This window comes from Acomys minous (assembly GCF_964271855.1).
Source record: "Acomys minous genome assembly, chromosome: 15".
Taxonomy (NCBI): Eukaryota; Metazoa; Chordata; class Mammalia; order Rodentia; family Muridae; genus Acomys; species Acomys minous.
Window position 1 is genome coordinate 83,933,275 of NC_140497.1, and position 8,786 is coordinate 83,942,060.

The 8,786-nt window shown below is 44.6% G+C and overlaps 1 long non-coding RNA gene across 2 annotated transcripts; it reads left to right on the top strand.

The window, feature by feature from the left end:
- Window positions 1-924: 924 nt before the first annotated feature.
- LOC311584474 lies at window positions 925-6,547 on the top strand. 2 transcript variants are annotated; one of them, XR_014774900.1, is made up of 3 exons: window positions 925-970; window positions 4,520-4,660; window positions 5,557-6,547. It is a non-coding gene; the product is annotated as an uncharacterized lncRNA (long non-coding RNA). The 2 variants fall into 2 exon arrangements; XR_014774901.1 differs by lacking the exon at window positions 925-970 and adding an exon at window positions 1,620-2,156.
- Window positions 6,548-8,786: the final 2,239 nt, after the last annotated feature.

Here is an 8,786-nt window from a genome sequence, read left to right on the forward strand (position 1 = left end):
TAGCCAGCTGTTCTCTTACAAGGGTCAAAGTCCGCCTTTCAGCACTGTGTACAGAAAGGGGGAAGTTTGTGCAAGGTCGCCTTGCTGATTCTGCAGAGTTCTCCCCTCCCCTCCTCCCCTCTGAGTCACTGGGGAGTCCTGCCTGGTTTTCACAGTTTCCAGCTGAGCAAGCTTAGCAGTCACGGTGCTGATGATGGAGTGGCGGATGGAAAGTGTGTGAACCTCAGCTTCAAACAACGTGAGGTCCGCAGCCTGCTCACATAAAGAGACCACGATGCTCGTGTCTCCCTGTCATTTGCAGGTGTGTTGGGGGGAGACAGAGCAAATTCACTGTACATCATTGTCTATTATAAGTGCATGCTCTGACTCCTTTCCGTCCTCCTGAGGTAAAAAGAAAAGGAACCCTTTTGCTCTTCGCCCTCGGAATAGAAACCGCCTTTAAGCCCACTGGGGTTCTGACTCAGCTCCGTGTCCTCAGGATTCAGGCCGACCTGAGGAATAAGCTGTGCTGCACAGCTGTGACGGCTACAGCCCAGTGGCTCTTTACTTCCAGGACTGTTACCCTCACATGAGCGCCTTTCATACTGGATGAGTGGTGGTGTTTGATGGGCACCACACAGTAGGCGCGAGACTTTGTCTCTCTTGTTGTGTCCTCTGTCATTCTTCCCTTGGGATGACCTAGCCTTACTGGTCAGTGCCCATAACTTAAGGACACTTGAGCGCTGGCTCAGTAGCCCAACCAGGAGCTAGGTTGTCATTTCAAAGGAGGCCCTTAGCCAGAACAAACTCGTTAAGCCGTTCCCAGATCTTTGACCCTCAGAAACCATGTGAAAGATAAATGTCTTAAGTGGTGAACCTTCTGGCAAACATTCATGAAGCTTAATATATACTCTTTATTCCTCCTTGCTCCTCCTTATGTCTTCATGCAGGCACGACCATCACTCTCAAACATATGATGATTCCTTCTGAGGTAAACCAGCCGTACTTGTCATTAAAAACCAATTAAACAGCCTTTATAATTATTTGAAGCCTGAGTGTAGAGCTCAGTGTTAGAGCATCTGTGTGAGGTCCCTCAGGAACAAAAGATTATTCCTTTATTTCCTAATAATACATCTGTAAAAAAATCAATAATCTAGCTTTTCTTAATTAGAGTATCGGGTTGGACTTTATCATATCATGACTGAAAACCGAATATAAAATGGGCCTGTATTTGTTTATCTGGAGAACCTAAAACTTTAGTGAGACACATTAAAAGAAGGAAGCTGCAACAGACATCTTGAAGGTCAAATATCCTTAGCTAACACAAACCGCACTAATGAAATTAGTCACCTGAGGGATGCTAGCTACAAAGAGAAGTTTTCTTATGGTCGGCCGATATGTCCTCTACCTCCCCTCTCAGCGTGGACCGATACATGCTGCAGTACACACTGCCAGGGACAACGCACAGTGTGCCAGGCTCTTGTATTAGGGATCTAAATATTATTTCCTCCAGAAATTCAGATTGTAGATGGTCTAGAGTGAGTGGTGGTTCCAATCATGGACCCAGTATTTTACATTGTACTTCGTATAGAATATGTGTACATGCATAGAATTCTAATAAATAATAGATCAAAATAAAAATGTATGTTCACTCAGTACACAGAGACGAGGAGGAATAAAGCAAATTCTAAAGAACACAAGTCAGACACCGAGCCGAGGGCTAGCAGGAAATGACGTCACCAAGTCAAGGTCTAGAAGGAAGTGACGTCACCTGCTAGTGTGAAGCGCCTCCTGATCAAGAGTCACTAAGATGACCCAGTTGAGAGCAGAGGGGTAAACTGAGAGCAGAGACTACAAAACTACACTGGTCACACGGGCATGGAGCGTTCCTTGTGGCAGGATGTGCTTTTCAGTTTTGAGTTAGAGTCTCGAGGCAAAAGGCAGTTGTACCCGGAAGCATCAGGGGGCATATTATGGACTGGCCCTGAGAATTCCAGATTAGCAGTATCGACTATATGGACTTTGGTATCTACAAGTCACATCTGCAAGATCCGGTGTCTCAGCGAATGATGTGCCAGTCGTCTAAGATATTAGTGTTGTCATTCCTCTAATAGAAGACAAGCCGCCCAAAAGATCAAGTGACTTACCGGAAGCCACTTAGCCAGGATCTCATCATTGTAAGTCATTTGATCTTAAATCTAATTTTCTTTTCATAAGACAAAGACAACCCGGCATTGGGAGGTGTAGACCGCAAGAGCACAGAGCTTTATGTCTGCGGTGTAGATCTCCCTAGTGACAGCTGAGAGCTGGGTTTTAATAGACTGTACTTGTGGATGACTCTCACATCTGTGGGCCTCACCCACTAGAGCCAACGCCAGCCCAGACTCCAGATCCCTGGTCCGTACTCTCACATCCCATTCTGGGCTTTCCCCTTCGCAGTTAACACTGTGACTGAGCTCTTCATCAGTATCTGGACTAAACAGGCTTCTTTCCAGCCCTGAAATCCCCACCCTGCCTCAAATTTACCTTATATATTGTAAGACCTGGGAACCTGAGATTCCTACAACTAATTCCAGCACAAAGTCATTTTCTAATGGATCTCATTCACCTTTAAACTACAGGTTTGTTAATTGTTGTTAAGCTCATTTCCGTTTTATCATCCTTACACTAAAAACAATGAGAATTCGTTTTTTAGATACGTTTTAATTAGAAGAGGTCAAGAAGCAAATTGCTTATTTTAAAAAAAAAATCTACATTATTCTTTATTATTACTCTCAGGTAGCATTAGCTGTGAAAGATTAGATTTTAAACAGTAAATTCCTAAACCTCATTAAACACTTCCTCAATGCTGCCTTGACTCTTTTCCCATGTTATTTTATAAATCTTCCCAGCTCAGGAATTCTAAAGATCGAGATATTTTCCTTAAATTTCAGCTTTCTTCCCCTTCCGCCCCCCACCTCGATTTGGTGCAAGGCACTGGCTCCACATGTTAAATTCTCTGAATTTCAGGCTTCTTAGACTATAAAATCCCTAGGGTATTGCTTGCTGACTTGCAAGGATGCTGGAGAAATCCTGGTTTGTGGAGCATAAGTGACTTTAAAACTACTGAGTGTATTTACAGCTTCCTTGACAGTTTCACTGTGCTAGGAAATATTTACTTCAAAATAATAGCAGGCAGTGGATAGATTTGGAAATAGGTATTTTAAAATCTAGGAAGAGTCAGTGCCTGTAAAAGTACTGTAGTCAGCCAGGAACGTTGGTACACTCATAAGAGTGTCCAGCACTTAGGAGGTGAAGGCAAGAGGACCACCAGTTCAAGCCCGCCTGGGCTACATAGTAAGTTTGAAGCCAGCCTGGGCTGCATAGTAAGTTTGAAGCCAGCCTAGGCTACATGAAAACTTGTTGTAAAAAACAAACAAACAACAGCAAGGAGCAAACACTGCTGAAGCCAGGCACTAACCAGCGTGGACACTTGCAAAGAGCAGTGACCTAGGAAGCTGAGCGGCAGGACTGTTTGAACCCAAAAGTTGGAAGCCAGCCTGGGTAGCATAGAAAGACTGTGTCTCAAAATAAATCAAAACAAAACATTAAAAAAAAAAATACTGTGAGTTGTGTGTAAAGATCAAAGCTTTTCGGCCTCCAAACCAACAAGACAACACAAAAAACACAGCACATGGTGATATGCTTCCCTAATATGGAATATACCTATCAATATGAGGATGCAGCATATGACTTTTTCTTTGTATTATCTTACTTCCGATGTCTTACCTTCAAGGCAGTTGAAACAATCCCAGCACTCGGGAGGCAGAGGCAGGCGGATCGCTGTGAGTACGAGGCCAGCCTGGTCTGCAGAGTGAGTCCAAGACAGCCAAGGCTACACAGAGAAACCCTGTCTTGAAAAACAAAAAACAACAACAATAACAAAAACAAACAAACAAAAACAAACAAACAAAAAAAGGACATATCAGAACAACGGGCTAGATGCCATCTCTAAGCCAGAAGATATCTCCAACTGATGACTTTTCGAAAAAGAAAAGTTAGTTTTTTCCAGTGGAGTCTCACCAGCTATGCAAACCACACATAAGGACAGGCCCAGTACCCAGCAGAGGATGGCCAAAAGAAAATAAACTCAATGATATTTTTGGAGGAATTTTGTCTCTCAATGCTTTGTCTAAGCTTTTTTTTTTTTTTAAACCTTACAGAACTGCTGCTTCTATATCATGGTTTCTGAGCTTGTTTTTTTATGGTTTTTCTGCGTGTGTGTAAGTGTGTGTGTGTGTGTGTGTGCGCGCGCGCGTGCGTGCATGTGTGTGTCTCATTGTCTGTGTTTTTTCTTTGAATGCATTCTTTTCCTCTTTGTTTTGTCCTACTATGGTTTGTTTGCTTTCACTTTATCTTCTTTTATTATTAGTTTGCATTCTGCTGGGAGAGGGGAAAGGGTGTGAATTTGGGTGGGTGGGAAAGTGGGGAGGATCTGGGAGGGATTGAGGGAGGGGAAACAGTACTCAGAATATATTATATGAAAAAAATCTATTTTCAGTTGAAAAAGAAGAAGAAGAACTAGGAGCTAGAGAGAGAACGCTTCAGAATGAGAGCCTGAGTCCAGCCATCAGAGCCCGCACACAAACGCAGCCACTGCTGGAGCACACTTGTGATGCCATCACTGGAGACGGGAAAACAGGTACATCTGGCAGGCTTGCCAGACAGCCTAGCCCCATCCCAGAGCTCCAAGGCAAGGAGGTGACTCTGTCTAGCAAACACGATAGAAGGCATCTGAGAAATGACAGCTGAAGGTAGCCTCTGAAACACACACACACACACACACACACACACACACACACACACACACAGACGCACACAGACGCACACATCCACACTCATGAACACATAAACACAGACTCCCATGTACAAGGAAATGTCAGAAGTAAGCAAATGAGAAAGTTCTACGAGGGAGAAAAACAAAGGAAACAATGTGGCAAGAAAAATGTGAAAACAGGAAGGGCTATGAAAGGCTACAGATGTGAACTCAAAGGGTAGAGAGAAAGAATTGCCTTTGAGCACCTCTCTCCTCCTGTTTAGGGCCCTTTTCTGTTTTGAGTGACCATTTCTGCTCCTTGCCTTGAGAAAAAAAAATCCCCGAAGGAGTGTTTCCCGGCATCGAATGACGATGTTATTTATGGTACAAACCCCCTTCATGCATGGGACTATTTGCTAGTGAGTGCCGCCCCTCCCCCACCCCAGCCGTCACTTTATTTGGGTTTGGTTGTGTTTTTCCAAGCTCCCCTCCTCCCCTACCATTTTCCCTGGCCAGTCCCCAAGTCACCCACTTCCTCCTGTGATCCTGTGTGCTTCCTTCCCCTCCCAGCCTCCCTTCATCGGTTTCCATTTGTTTTCCTTACAGCTCCCCTACACTCCCTCCTGTTTATCTTCTGAGCCATCGCATCCTCCATTAACTGAGGTTATCTCAGGGTGTGGACTCCCACCTAGGCAGCATCCATTTCCTTCTGACCCTACTTTAAGAAGGGGAATTTCGTTTCAATTATTTATGCATTTTTTTTTTTTTTTACTCTCCCAAAGGGGTGATCACTCAGCTTTTCGAAGGTCCCTGCCGTCCTAAAACACGAAGGAATCTCATGCGCTGGAGGACAGCTGGTAGGAGACACAGCCCAGACTTCTCTTTAAGGACTCTCCAACTGGCCTGGCTCCTCGTTCACCCCTTCGCTCTGCTTTGAATACTCCTTCCTCCAACACACGGCGTGGTCAGCTGCAGCACAAACTAGAGAGAAAAATAGTAGCACTGGACTCGGTGGATGGTTTCCCAGGGACGCCCAGCCTTAATCCTATGGTGCTGTTAACCGGTGGCATTGAATTTCACTCTAAATACATAGCTGTTTACACAAACCCCCGTGTCCGACCCAGGCGGCTGGGGCGTGAACAGTGGGAACCGCAGAAGAAATTATAGGGAAGCAAAGCCATGGTTGCCTTCAGGATCCTTCCTCTGGGGAGAGCACTGCAGTTGTTTTGGGGGACTATGTGACCCTGTGGGGATGGTTGGCTTGATTTTTCCGAGCATCCATACAGCATCTTGCAGGACTGGAAGGGACTCGCCTGGTACCTCAGACAGGCAGAGGCCGTCTTCTGTTTCGAAGGTGTAAAGCACTGTTCAGATGAAAAGGAAGGTTAGCACCAGAGAAAGGGAGGCCCGGAGCTGTGAAGATGCTTGTTACAAATCGAGACCTGGTGGGAAGATGTAAAGCACTGTTCAGATGAAAAGGAAGGCCAGCACCAGAGAAAGGGAGGCCCAGAGCTGTGAAGATGCTTGTTACAAATGGAGACATGGTGGTGGAAGCGCTTGTTGAACTGCTGGCTTCTTTCTGGGCCTCCACACCTGTCTGCTCAACTGACTGGCCAGCCTACTGCTCTCTCCAAGAGCATGCCACTGTTGTTCCCCCTTTTAACTTAATACAATTCTAAATAAGAATGTATTATCTGTTATTTAAGATAACGTAGAATGTTGTGACAGAACCCCAATCCTGACTAGGATAGAGAGAGAGAGAGACAGAGACAGAGAGAGGGAAGGAGGGAGGGAGGAAGGAAGGGAGATATCAAATGAAAAGCAGAATTCACCAGTTTGAAACTAATGAGGATCCAATGCAAGAGGCCCAGAGGAGCAGAAGCTGGGACACACACACCAGAAACTTCCTTAAAATAGACACAAGGGGCCTAAGTGCAGCTGGGATTCCTTCAGAACTCTGGCTGAACAAATAAGCTGGAAGCCTCTTCGAAACTCCAGATGAAAATGGGCTTTCAGGACGCGCCAAGGGGAAGGGTCAGTGTGAGCCACGATGCTCTCTACCAGGCCATGGTGCCCTTCCCCGCCCTCACCACTATGACCCACAATGCTCTCTAGCAGGCCACGGTGCCCAGTTCCCTGCCATCACCACTCCTTGGAGAATCAAGCAATGATGAATCACTCCCCTAAAGCAAAAGGCAACACAAGGAAACTTATAAAAGAACATTCTCTGACTTTGAGTGACGATATCATTCTTTTTATCTTCTCTCATTATAAAGACAATATTACAAACTCTTTTGTTTCAAGAGAATGTCAGCATTCTAAAAGAAGTCACAGTATCAGGACCTAGGGTGGAGTACAGGCTGGTTTGTTTGTTTTTTTTTTTTTTCCGCGGGGGGTGTGGGGGGAAGGAGATGGGGCTGCTGACACTGTAAGGCTGTTCAGTAGAGTGGAAGCTCCCTGCGCAGGGGCTGTCACACAGGAACGTTCCCTTTGTTTTGATAGTTTTTTCATTAAAAAATTTTTATACAATGTATTTTGATCATATTCTTTTTTCCTCCTCCAACTCCTCTGAGAAGCTCCTTACTCACCTGACTTCATGACCTCCCCCTCCTCAAAAAAAAAAAAAAAAAAAAAAAGAACACCAAAACAAAACAAGGAATGCCAAAACAAAATAATACCAGAAAAGGAATACACACACACACACACACACACACACACACACACACACACACACACGCTGATGAGGTCCACTTCCCAGGAGTGTCCCCTTGTGCAAATTCCTCGAGCCCCACTCTCCTTAAATACACTTCTTTTCTGCATTCTGTCAGACATCCATGGGAACAATATGAAAGGCTGGCTTGTGTTCTAAAAACATTTAAAAGCTAACAACAAACAAAAACCCACCAGAATATCCCAGTGCCCTTACAATGAGAAAGCTCAGGCGTAATCCTTGAGGCAGTGTCTAGCCATGCTCCTGACTATGAGGACTTCTACAGTTTGTTTTAAGACCACCAGATTTCATTTAAAATGGAACCCTTTTCACGGCAGCTAATGCTACTTTTCAACAGCTAAGAATGTCACCAGAATTTGACATCAGTTTAAAAAGAAAAGAAAGAAAAAAAAAAAAAGACAAACTGAGGCACAGGCACAGTCCAGCTCAGTCTCTTCCAAAAAGTGTCACTTCCCAAGACACAACACCAAATGTGGACCCTGAGGGACCTCATTGTTTGTCTTGTTCTTTTTACATACCACAGACATGGGCAGGTGAGAACTCAGGGTCTTCAATAAATAACATTAATTTATGAGCTGTTGAGATAGTTCAGCTAATGTTGCAAACTCCACAGATTATCCTTTGTCCTTCACTCATGTGTCATGGCTTGAGAATAGCAACACACACACACACACACACACACACACACACACACACACACACGCACACACGCATGCACACACACACACTAAATCACCATATATTAAGAAAAATAGTTTAAAACGCCAGGATTTTTATTTGCTCTATTACACAGATCTCTAAGCTCATGGGGTGAGAATAGTAAGTGTCGATTCACTTTTTAAATGTTTAGGCATATGGATAATTATGATAGACTTTCTGGGGTGAACACAATGTGGAGACTCCTGACAATTATTCTAGGACATTTTTTAGAACGACAATGTGATGACTAGGAATGGTGGCTCACACCTATCATCCCAGGATGAGGGACAGAGAACAGAGGATCTCTGTGGATTTCAAGTTAGCTTGCCTACACAGTGAGGTCCAGGCCAGCGGGATTACATGCAGAAACCTTGGCTCAAATAAAAAAGCCCAAAGAGGCCAGGTGTGGGATCTCTTTTACTGCCAGTGCTTGGGAGTCAAGGCAGGGAGATCTGTGTGGGTTCAAGACCAACTTGGTCAACATGAGTTTCGGCCAAGCCCGCTAATACTACATAGTGAGACTGTTTTCAAGAAAACAACAACAAAACCTACAGTATGGTCAGAACCTATCTCTGGCATCCA